The sequence below is a fragment of the Hydra vulgaris genome, chromosome 07, assembly GCF_038396675.1.
Source record: "Hydra vulgaris chromosome 07, alternate assembly HydraT2T_AEP".
NCBI classification, from domain to species: Eukaryota; Metazoa; Cnidaria; class Hydrozoa; order Anthoathecata; family Hydridae; genus Hydra; species Hydra vulgaris.
The window spans coordinates 19,053,857-19,067,529 of record NC_088926.1 but is presented as its reverse complement, the minus strand read 5'-3'; the positions used below and the strand labels follow the sequence as shown (position 1 = coordinate 19,067,529).

The window sequence follows — 13,673 nt, the reverse complement described above, 5'->3', positions numbered from 1 at the left end:
TTTTTACTTTTAGTACTTTCTAGTAGTTTTTACAATGAGTCGTACTTTTTTAAAAAAAAATTTTATTTTGAATGGAAAAAAAACAAAAAACAATTAAATATTTAACTTTAGCCAATATACCGGATAACTTAGAATTAGGTTAACGTTACTCGTTATATTGGCGTTATATATTCAAATGATGAATTTTATCTGTTATACTTTTCTGCTTTATTTATTTATTTAGTTATTATGCGTTATTATTTAGTAAATTAAGCGGCGCCCGTTTTTAGCAACCATTTACATATATACTAAATATCATTATTATTACAATTATTATTTTGTTATTATTATGAAACTATATCCAAATGGAGCAGGGGAAGCTAAAAAAAGGGAAAAAAAAGGGGAAGCTAAAGAAAGAGGGAAAAGGGGGAAGCTAAAGAAATGCTCATTTTTAATGTCACTATTAAGAAATTAGTCTAATCGTTTTGAATAACATTAGATCAACATTGTGTTACTGTTTTGATTCGAATTGGTGTTGTTGTTTTAAATTTAGTTGTAAAAGTGTTTTTCACTTTCTCTTTCTGTGTTTAACAAATGATGTTAATTATTAGTGTTGTTACGACTATTAAATAATTCGACTGTATAAATAAATGTATTAAATAAATAATTAAATATAATAAATAAATAAATATATAAATAAATGTATTAAATAAATCGACTGATATATTATTAAAATCGACTAATACACTTTTGAAATTGACTATATCGACTAAAAGTTGATTTAGTTTTTTTTCATAAATACTTTCATACAGGGTTGCTCCCCAGCTGGGAGCTCCCCAGAGTTGCTCCCCAGCTGGGAGCTCCCCAGTGTCGCTCCCCAGCTGGGAGCAACCCTGTATGATAGTGTTTACGAAAATCATAAGCATAGAGTAGACAAAAGAAAAAAAAGTTAATGAAATACATAATCGAAAGTTTAATTTTTTTTTTTAATTTTTTTTTTAATTTTTATTATTTATTTATTTTGCCGTTGATAAATATTACAAAAAAGAAATTACAATAAAAGAAAAATCCTGGCCGGAGCAAGAAGAAGACAGGTTGTCTTATCACAGAGCCCCGTCACACAAAAATTTACATGCACAATAAATGATAAAAGACAAAAAGACAGTATAAATACAAAAACAAAAACAAATCAAATACTTCAGCAATAAAATAATTTGTTGCTAACAATCTTCCAGCAGAATAATTTTAAAAATAAAAAAGTAAAAACGACAGAAAATCATGAAAGTTATAAAAACACAAAAAAAATGCGTTGTTTAATTAAAAAAAAAAAGCAATATATGTAAACATAAGTATTTGGGCTGATTATTTAATATCATCAAAAATATGAACGAAAAAGACAATTTTATTTTCGTTATCTTTTATACTAATGGTTAGAAACCATTTTAATAAAAGCTAAAGAAAGTGATAAAGATTTAATTTATTTTCAAGCGATTCAGTCCAAACCTTTAAATTGTTTCAAAAAAGGTATTTGAAATCTAATATATCGAATTCCATGTTCAGTAAATACCGTTTTGAATCATCCTTAAAACTTTGCAAAGTGCAGTTTAAAACGAAGTTTTGTTTTTTACTAAAGATTGGAAGAAATTTTTTCCAAACTAAAGGTCCCCGATATTGAATTTGGTACGAACTTAATTTAAGAAGGTTTATGGGAACCACAAAGTTATTCACTGAAAATTTGGTTGGATATTTATGGGAGATTTCATTAAAGTAGGATTGAAATGTTACTGGAGAAAACCCGAGTTTTGCTTTAAACATAAATAACATTACTTGATGAATATTAAGCTTATAAATATTTAAAGCTCCAAGCTGACGTAAGAGAGGTTCGCATTGTATTTAATTAGGTTTAATAATGTTAATATGCTTTGAATGAGATAAAACTTTAAACAAAAAACTAGATGATATTTATAACAGTACATACTATTGTTATTAAATGAAAAAACAAAATATAAAGATTAAAAAGTTAAATTGAATGAAAAGATATAAGGATTTTAAGATTTTTATTCGACTAAATCGACTTTAAGTCGATTAGTAGGAAGTCCATTGCCGACTATTCGATTTTTCAAAGTCTACAAATTTCGATTTTTGACTAGTCGACTTTAAATCGATTTAGTCGATAACAACACTATTAGTTATAGCAAGTTGCTAGGTAAATGATGATAAATAAAAGAAGAAATGGTAACAGAGAAAAAGAAACTTCAATGAAATCAACTTAAAAATGTGAAAAACACCAAAAAACAAAACTAGTTTTTAAAAGTATGCTGTTTTTGATGTGTAGTAAATTTTCTTTGTATCATAATCAATCAAGACGTTTTGGTTTTTCTGAGTTTATCAAAATTGACGGAGCAGTAGAATGGTCACATATTTGGCTCATGCATTTCAAAATTGAGAAATGCAAAGTAATGCATGTTGGCCGCGCATGTAACAAGCCGACGCGCAATTACTCAATAGCCAACGTTGACGGCACGCGTTATCTACTCGAAAAGACTGTAGTTGAACAAGACCTTTGTGTAATTGTCTCTAAAGACCTTAACGTCAGACCACAAGTAGAGTCAGCCGCATCAATTGCAAATAGAATGCAATGATTAACTTCAAAAAAAATTTTGGAGTTGCAGTTTTTATTTACATTCATCTTATTTACATTCGTCCCTACCTTGAGTTTGCTGTGCAAGAGGATTTAAAGCTTTTGCATTAGTCGCCGCATTTAAAGTCCAACATTGCTTTCCTCAAGCAAGTTCAACATCGAGCAACAAAAACAAGATTGTCTATTAAATACCTGTTCTATGAAAATTAACTCAAACAGCTCGGTCTAGCAACACTTGAAGAAAGCCGTAAAAGAGTAGACCTAATGTAGAATTTAAAATCACGTGTCGACTCAAACTAGTCAGTTTTTTCGTCCCGCAAAAATTTTCAAACAGTAAAGCCAAGTATATTTTTAGATGGCATAATCAAAAACTGAAACATCAGCTTGTACGAAATTGTGAAGAACGATAATTTTTTTATATAGAGTTGTTGTCCCATGGAATGCTCTTTCCCAAGCAGCACAGAACGCTCAACCAATCATTGCTTTCAAAGACAGCATAACAAAGTAACTTTTAGATAAACAATTGCTGCTTTGTCTGTAGCTTATGTTTGTTTTTGTTAGCATCAATATCGGATCAACCCAGGTTCCTGAGAGCCTAGGCGCTCTGCCTTCAAAAATTAGGGTACCATCGGAGCCACCGCTTTTTAACGTACATGTTGTTTTCTATATTATATGTGACATTTTAAATTATTTACATTGATTTTTAATGAAATTAATTTTGATAATTTCTAATCAAATTAATTTTATTAATTTCTCATGTAGTTAAAAAATTAAAACTCAAAACTTTTTTAAAAAAAGTTCGAACTTGAACACGTTCGAAATATATCAGAAAAAAGTTCGAACAATTTTTATCTTTTTTTACTTAATTGAAAAAGTGAAATAAGCAGATACAAGTTAAATACAAAACTTATTAATTATTTATAAAGAAATGTGAATTGATTAGATTTTGATTGGATTTTTTTTTTTTAAGAACAAATAATATCACTTAAATTAATAGCTTTTTTTTTTTTTTACTTATTTTTATTAATAAATATGTGTTGAAATATTTTATATATTTTTTTAAATATTAGTTTTTTTACTTCTTTTTTTTTACCACTAATGAATTATAAATTAAGATTATAATGTTATTTTTGCAAATATTGGATAATAATGGACAGAAAATATCTGAGCGGAAATTTAAAACGCAAAGTGCAACAAAAAAAAAAGAAGTGACAGACAGCAAGCAACATTTAAAAAAAATCCCAAAATTGACTACTTTTTTCCGATATCCTAATAAAGCATGGGAATAGAATCAATGTGTGTCAATTGAATCAACCCAACTGCATCTTCTTAATGGCAAAAAAAGCTCCGACTTCCATTGATAGCGAAATTACCAGTGCTAAATACTTTTCACTGATTGTTGACTCATCAACTGACACTGCACACTGTGATCAACTTACAATAATCATTCTATATGTGAGCAAGAAAGCTGTTGTGGAAAAAAGATTTATTGGGTTTGAATCTTCATGTAGACATAGCGGAAAGGGTATGTCAGATGTTTTCAAGAAAAAATTAGATAAGCTTGGCATAAACATTAACAATGCTCGTGGTCAATCATACGACAATGCATCTAACATCTCAGGAAAATACAAAAGCAAGCACTACTGAGAAATGAGAACCCAAACATTGAATTTACTCCTTGTGCAGGACATTCGCTAAATTTAGTTGGAGAATATCCTGCACAATTATATTAATAAACCGTGATGTTTATTTCACCTAAACAACGTATTCATATAAAATCTTATTAAAATGTGGACAAGCAACCTTTTAGCAACTCTAAAAAAATATTTTTTCTCTATAAAAACTTCCATGTAGACTTATATATAAGAATAAAAAATATAAACATGCAAAACCAATAATAAAAGACATGCAAATAATGAAATTATTATTTACAAAAGAGCTTTAATGATAAATTTACAAATAATGTGAACAAGAAGTATTCTCTAACAATAAACCAATGGAATACTTATAAACTGCCAAGAATTAGTAGCGAGTATTCTGAATATGGAATAGCGTACCGTGGACCAAAACTATGGAACTCTTTTCAAAAAGCAAAATGTTTAAATACCCTTTAACTCATTTAAGTTTCTAATAAAAAATAAATTCTAATTAAAAAATTTTAAACTAGATAAATAACTGTTTATTTTTTCTAAATGAACATCGAATTCCATTGTTCTTAGTTTTTTTTATTTGTTTGATTGTCTCTTATTATTTATATTTAAAAATCATTTTTAATATTACATTTTTAACATTTTAAAGGCACAAAGTGGCTTTATGAAAAGATTGTGGTGGCTTTTGTTAGCAATTGCCTGTTTTTTATAAATCTACTTTTTTTATGTAAACGTTTCATTGTAATTATATTTTCTTATTATATGAACAGCAAATATACATAACAAAAATAAAAAAAGCAATAGTGATTTTTAGGTTTAAAAAAAAAAGAATCTTCGATCTGGGTCTTTTTACCGCTAACATTTTTATTCTGTTTCGCGCCAATTTAAAAATTGAGAAATTATAATTATTATGCAATTAAAAAAATCTAAAGAATATATATTTATAATTATTTCTATTAAATACAACAGCTAAAGGTATTAATTATTAATAAAAATTTCTAAATAAAAAATCAAATAGTTTTCTTTCATAGTGTCAAAGACGTCATTAAAAGGTCTTATTTAGAGGAGAGTGAGGAGAAGTGGGACACATAAATTTTTTTTAGGGTATTTGCAATATCTTTTGTATTTGATGTATAAACTGAACAAAATAAGTCTTTAAGAATAAATTTAAAACAACATTTTGACACAAATATTAAATAGAAACTGATGAAATCATAAAATCACCTAATCGACATAAAAATGTTCAAGAGCTTTCACCAATCGAAATAATCAAATGGCGACGGGAAGAAGCGGGGCATAAATATTTCTTTTTTCTGTCTCACTTCACCCCGATGTAAACACTGTTTTAAGGTACATTTCAAAATTATGGCTTCTAGGGCACGCAGATAACTAAAGCAATAACTGCTAAATAGAGGGGAAGAAATTGTTTACATTAAATAACAGTAATTTGGCACAACTCCTAATTAGAAATTTCAGGCTGTCCCACTTCTCCCCACTCTCCGCTATTTTTATTTTTTTACTTTTTTTTATCTTTTAGTTTACATTGGTTTCATGTCGTGGAATATATACTTGGAACCTGGAAGAAGATCATAATGATCTTATCGCAAGAACCATATAAAAAAATCCATAATCAAAAATATAATACAAGTATTTTAAATCAAAACAAAACCTAAAATTGTTAAAAATTAAAAAATGATTAAAAACTATACCTCAAAAATATTAAAATATTTACGATTGAAAAAACAATGTTCTTTAACTTATTTTTAAAAAACTGGGGAACACACAGCCAAATTTGAGAAATTTTAAAACAACCCTCGATGATAATTAACAGAGATTTGTTGTGCGAAATAATATGCATAGATATGACTTATATAATCAGCAGTTTATTGATACAAATACTGATTTTATTTTCCAGTATAAGTTTTTTTATCAAATTTGATAAGTCAAAAGAAATAATCAAAATTGTTCGGTACGGTGAAAAATAAAGTAAGCTTATCAAAGCAGAAGTTCTTAATGTATTGTCGAAAAAATAAGGTCGGACAAACTTTCCAGTTACAATGAGAGCATTGTTTTGACAACGGCCCTGCATATTTGCAGGGCCGTTGTCAAAAAAGGATATTGAATTAAAGTTAAATCTTTTGCAGTTTCTAAATTTCAATAACGAGTGGGTCTCCTGCAAAAAAGAAACGAGGCATTATTTGATTTATCAAAAAATAAAATTAAAAAGTTGAATGTAGAATTTAATAAAACATTTGAAACATCATTTTTTTTAAACACATGCTGATCTCCTGGAAAATGGATATGCAAAGTCATCAGAAATTAAACAAGCATGGAAACTAAGAATAAAAAGTTTTTTTTTTTTTTTAATATTTTGCTTTTAAAAATATTACAATAACCAAATATATTTTACAGTTTTTACATTAGTAACGACAGGACTTCTAAAAGATTATGAGGATCTTGTCATGAAGCCCTTTACAATATGTAGTTAGTTTTTAATAAAAATACAATGTCTGCAGTGAAATAATAATACACCTTTATGCAAAAATATTTAAAAACCAAGAATGTTAAAAAGCCAAGATAAAATGTTAAACCAAATAATAAACAAAATAAAACAACATCAACAAAAAAAAATTGAAAATAAATATTTAGTATATTTAATTGAAACGATATTTTCAATTAAAAATGTAATTTTTTTAAGTTTTTGTTTGAATGAAGCAAAAGTCAGTTGAGTAGAAAAATTAAAATTTGGTAAGACTATTTAATCCAGAGATAAGGACCTCGATAAGAAACAAAAAACTGGTCTTTGCTTTTAGGGGAAAAAGGGGCAATAAGATTGTTATTAATTCGAAGATTATATTTGTTTTTAGGTTTCATACAATAAAGATTTTGTAATACATTTGGTGACAAGTTTTCTTTCCATTTAAACATGAAACATAAAATGATAAACATTTAAAATATTCATTTCTTTAAAAAGTTGTTTCGTATGAAAAAACCGATTTTTAAAATTTATTGCGCGAGCTGCGTATTTCAAAAGTGCAATTATAAAAGCTAAACGAAGCTCATCGAAAGTACATAATCTTCCATTACAAAATCAAAGTTTTTTTTTGAAAAAAACTGATTTTGTAATGGAAGATTATGAACTTTCGACGAGCTTCAATTACCTTTTAACACGCTTCAAACGAATAAAAGCGCATGTCTTGACGTTGTTAGTGCAAATGTTGTAAAAGCAGTTTATGATATTATAGAATCACTACATTTCGTTATATTTAATCTTTCCTTAAAAAATGGAGTGATTAAATAAAATTTGCGAAAATAATTTTAATTTATGAAAACGGTGACGAATCAATCGTAACAAACTATGGGCCTATCTCAATACTTTCTTGTTTTTCAAAGCTTCTTGAGCGTGTATTGTACAATAGAATATGCAATTACCTTGAAAAAAATAATATTTTAAATCATAAACAATTTGGATTTAGAAAAAATTATTGCACTGAGCATGCAATAGTTGATTTGACTAACAGTAATTGAAAAGGGTTTGATGACAACAACTTTACACTGGGAGTTTTTGTAGACCTATCAAAGGCATTTGACACTGTCGATCGTGAAGTCCTTCTCTATGAATTACTATGGAATTTTGAATTCGAATTTAAAATGGCTTCAATCTTATCTTCTGAATCGTTAACAATGTATAACGTATTACTTAACCAGTACACAGTTAGAAGTTATTAATTATGGTGTCCCCCAAGGCTCAATACTTCGTCCTCTGCTATTTCTTATATATATAAATGATATCCATTTATCTTCTAAATTCTTTTCAAATAACAATTTAAAGTTCATTTTTTCTACTGTTAACACTGAACTAATAAATCCCAACGACTGGTTTAATGCTAATAAGCTTTCTTTAAATAATGATAAAATAAAATATATTTTGTTCACAAAACCCTCTAAATCTGATATCTTACCCCTTAAACTTCCAGATTTATTTTTAAACAATTTTGAAATAAAAAACATCCATTCAATGAAAATTTTAAGCATATTTTTTGACGAACATTTAAATTGGAAAAATCATATTAAATTAATAGAAAATAAGATTTCTTTAACTTTGGGGGTCATGTTCAAAACGAGGCACTTTTTGAATAATATGTGCCTAAAAAGTTTATAAATATATATTTTTTAATTTTATTGTATTTTGCTGTTTATATAAAATACAGTTCCCTTTCACAAAAAAATAAAATATAATTACAAATGTATAAATAATAAAAAAACAGGGGCTTAAAGAAGATATGGATGGCAAAATATCAATCTAGTCTTTTCATGGAGCCCTTACAGATCATAACAATATTAGTAAAATATGGTCATAAATCAAGTAGAAAATATAGGAAAAAAAAAAATAGGAAAAAAGCAGATATAGTATTTAAAAATGAAAATAGAGAGTAAAAAAAGATATCAATTAAAAGTACAAATACCCTTTATTAGTCAAAAAAGAAGATATAATATTTAAAAATACATATACTATAATAATATATATTCTTGTGTTTTTTTATGAAACAAGGTACATTGTGTTTTTTCAATGTTAATATAAAGTTTGTTCGACCTGAACCAATCATTTACTTTTCCTTATTCAATGTTCATGTCAGCATATAGTTGATTAATATTGAAGTTAGATAAAAATAGATTTGTATCGTCTGCAAACATTATAGCATTTAATTTTACTGATGCATTATTAAAATCATTAAAATAAATTAAAAAATAAGAGCGGTCCTAGGATCGACCCTTGAGGCACTCCACATAGGATATTTAGTATTCCGTATTTCTTTTCTTTGTTTTATCATTGGATAAAAGTTATCTACCTAATAGAAAACATATTGTTTTATATTAGGTAGATAACTTTTTATCCAATGATAATATTTATTTCATACCCCGTATCATTTTAGTTTTTCTAACAGAATAAAGTGATCAACGGTGTCGAATGCTTGGATGAATACTCCGAGAGTAAACTTATCATTTTCAAAACCATTAGTTATTTGGTCAACTTATTTAATAATGGCATGTTGAGTATTTTTTTTGAAATCCTTATTGTTTTGGATTAAATATTTATTTCTTGTAACATAATCAAAGGTTCTATTACAAAACAACACGTTCAAAGATTTTTGAGAAATCAGAAAGTACTGATATTGGTCTATAGTTCGATAAGTCGGCGCGATCATTATTTTTTATAAATTGGGTATTATACTTGCAAGTTTAAGTATATTAGGAAATACTCATTGATCTAAAGATAGGTTGACTATGTGAAACAAAGTTTTTGTAATGCTTTTTTTATTAGATATAAGGATATTACTGAGAATTTTATTAAACGCTGGAGATTTTTTTTTTTTAAGAAAAATAAGTTGCGTTAAATTCAAGAAAACTTCATCTATTGGTTTTTTGAGATATGTCTTAAATGACGTAGAAGTTGATATAATTTTGTTTGCGAGACTAATCCCAACATTTGTAAAGTATTTATTAAACTCGTTAGATATTTTATTAGGACAAAATATATCTGATTTGCTAATATTACATCTTTGAGGTAATACTGAGCATTTTATTTGACTTCGGCCCATTATGTCATTAAATAATGACTATGTTTTTTTAACAGCAAACTTTGAATTTCTCATTTGTTTACTATAATACCTTTTTATTAGTTTTATTAAAATACATTGTGGTGCCTTTTTTTTTTTGTTTATTTTTTTTTTGTTTTTTTTTGTTTTTTTTTCCATTAATCCATAGCTATATTAGTTACTGTAGCTTGGGCAAGTAATCAGTCATCTTCATTAAAAAATTTTATAGCAAACAAAAACAAGCGACTCGGTTAATTTTTAATACAAACAGATATTCATACGCCAAACTTTTATTTAAAGAAAGTAATGCTTTAAATATATTTGAATTAAATATTTATTAAAATTTATTGTTTATGTTTAAACTTCACAACAACATGCTTTCTTCATATTTTCAGCCACATTTCATTTTAATAAATCACAGATACTTAAAGACATTTTATTAACAATATTTACATTCCGTCAACAACACTTAAAAAATCAATTACTCGTCGTGGTCCACGTCAGTGGAACTCGATCCTGAATAATGATATAAAATCTATTGCCACAATTAAAGCATTTAAATAAAGAATGAAACAATATTTGTTAAATCTAACGGTAAAAACGATTTTTGGTATTTTAACTTGTTTTGTTATGTATTTATTTATTATGTTATATATTTACTAATATGTATGTTTAAATCTTAAATATGTAAGAACTAATTTTATGCTTAAATATTTTATGAATTTAAACGTGTATGTAAACTATTTCGCTACCTAAGGAGCAAGGTGATAAGAGGTATTGTCTTCTGCTTTCTTCTGTCAGAGTTTATAGAATATATATATATATATAAATATATATATATATATATATATATATATATATATATATATATATATATATATATATATATATATATATATATATATATATATATATATATACTTTTTTTACAAGTAAATTGTAAAAAAATTTTTATTGACAAAACATATATACAAATATCTAAAATTGAAAAACAATAAAAAACTACTAGTTTTGAAATTTGAATACACAAAAAAAAAAGATTTGCATGTTTCATACATTTTTTAAACAAATTTTTGCTGATTTATAAATATATTTATTTACATAATATTTATATTTCATTTGTTGACACCTTAGAGTTCATGGTACAAATCGCTCAATTCGAACAAAAAACAAGTTAAGAATTTCATCAAGTTACGGAGTTATACCATGAAGCTAAAGACAGAGGGATAGAAACTGAGAACCAAACTAAAGTATACTTAATATATAAATAATATTGAAAAATATTTAAGCTCCATAAATATTAATAACCATGACTAATACCAAAATCCCATGAAATACCCATAGATCATCCAGGTCATCTTTAAAAAATCCGCAAAATTCTTTAGGTAAAATGTCCGGAAAATATTTTCCCGCATTTTCCTATTAATTTTGCTTTCTGCTAAGTTATCTCTAATTTTATTTGTCAAAATTGTTCTTTATTTTTCTAAATGTGACTAAACTTGTATGTGCAGAAAATATTGGATATCCGGAAAAACTAAAAATTGTAAAAGATATCCAGAATTCCGAAAAAGGATAATCCCTGAATATATCTTGATTTAAGTTAAGAAATGAAAATCAAAAAGTCAATTAGTTGTACTCTTTGGATTCGCTGTTGCTCGCGCAACGGTACCGTAGCTTCTTTTTTTTCTTCTTGAAGTCAAGGTAGTTATTTCTGATTAGATGATTTTTTTAAAACCAAAACCCTTTGATATATCGATGTATGTGCGCTCCACTGCGCCTATCCTTAAATCCATCGATGTATGTACACTCACTGCGCCTATCCCTATATAAGTCGATGTATGTATAATAATAAAAAGTCATGTAACTTTCAATGTACAACAATAATAACTTTCAATAAAAAATAGTAAAAAACAAAAAAAGTTTAAAATAATTCCAATTTGAAGACTCGATCGCTAGCCACCGTGATGACCCATATAAGGAGGTACCACAAGACTAATCGTACAACTTAAGACTCTAGTAATTTTGAAATTTGTATAACTAAAGCTTTAAAAAATTAACCAATATGAGGTTATAAAAAATATGAACCAATATATCACCTCACAGGATAAAGGACCAAGTCTTAGAAATGGAGTTATTAGTACTACTGTATAGTAGAAAGAAAAATGATCGAAAAGAAAAAAAATTTAACTTAATATCTTTATTTTTGACCAAGTTATAGCTGTTTGTGCGGGACAACGACCGGAATAGCGTTTTTGAGAAAATTAAAGTTGAAAGCTCGCATAATTTAAAAATGTTATAAATTCAGTTTGATGAATTTATAACATTTTAGTTAGTGTTATTTTGAAATTGAAGTACTAGCTTCTTAGCATGCAGCAAACTCTTTGACCAAAGCTACTTCTCTTCGCCGAAACTTGGATTTCAGAATCCCAAATCCTGCATCTAGAGAGAATTGTGACCGACAGGCAAAAACGTAATAGCTAATTTTTGGTTTAACCCAACAGCTACTCTCCAAGAGAAATACTGAATTACAATATTGTTTTTATTTTGCTCTACGCAGTTGTCAGCATGGCAATACAGGGTATCTTTGGAAGAACATTTATGTTCAGCATGGTAGTGATGAATCATACTCATCGTTGGGGTTTTTTTTTTTTTTTTTGTAATTTATTTTCCAGAATAATATGAACAAGGTAAATTTACAATGAATATATTACCGGTAGGACTTCCAGAAGATCACATGATCTTATCATGAAGCCCTTTACAATCTTCAGATGTTAAGCAAGTTTTAACATAATATTTTATAACATAGGTATGTAACATTCTCAATATTGAATAATATTATAATATAAAGCATTCAATATATGTTGTATAAATTATATTTTTTATACAGCAAACAAAAATATTTATTAAATCATATTGAAAATGTATTAAATCATATTAACTTGAAATACTAAAAATAGATGAATATATTTTGTGCTGAAAATATTATTTCTTTTAATTTCTTTAAAAAAGAAGAAAAAGACCACTTGAAAGAAAAATCAAAGTTAGGTAATACTATTTTATTCCAGAGAAATGGACCACGATAAGAAATACAAAACTGGTCAATTTTTGTTTTGCAAAATGGCTCTTGAATATTTTTACTACAACAAAGTTCATATTTGTTTTTGGGTTTCAAATTATAGAGATTTATAAATACACTAGGAGATACATTTTCTTTACATTTAAACATAAAACATAAAACATTAAAAATATTTAGTTCGTATATATTTAAAACTTTCATTTCTATAAGAAGTGGTGTTGAGCTTGAAAAACGATTTGCAAAATTAATTATGCGAACTGAGTGTTTCTGATGCCGATAGAGAGATTTAAGTTTAGTTTTGTGAGCGTTTCCCTATATAATGCTAGCATAGTTTATATGGCAATGAATAAATGAATAATATAGTTGAGTTTATTTTAGCGTTTATTTAGTATATATCTAGCTTTATATAGAATTCCAATGCTTTTAGCAACTTTCATGGAAATATTTTCAATTTGTTGATTCCAAGATAAGTTTTCGTCTATCAAGACTCCTAAGAATTTTGTAACTTTTTCTCTTTTTATGATTGTATTGTCAATTAATAAGTCAGGCAAGATATTTTGGATTCTCTTTTTTTTTAGAGGTTGGGTAAAAAAGTAAAAATTTTGTTTTATCCGTATTCAAAGACAATTTATTTTTTCTAAACCAATATGATATTCATTTTAGTTCATTATTCATTTTATTAAACTAAATATAAATATAACTATTAAAAAGTATATCTATGTCTTTGTGCG

The 13,673-nt window shown here is 26.7% G+C and overlaps 1 long non-coding RNA gene across 1 annotated transcript in view; it reads left to right on the top strand.

Moving 5' to 3' along the window:
* The first annotated feature begins 10,329 nt into the window (after positions 1 to 10,329).
* Positions 10,330 to 13,673, top strand: part of LOC136082336 (uncharacterized) — a 29,422-nt gene continuing 26,078 nt past the window's right edge. Inside the window, exon 1 of the long non-coding RNA XR_010639606.1 lies at positions 10,330 to 10,460. This is a non-coding gene — a long non-coding RNA (uncharacterized LOC136082336). The remainder of the gene's footprint in view (positions 10,461 to 13,673) is intronic.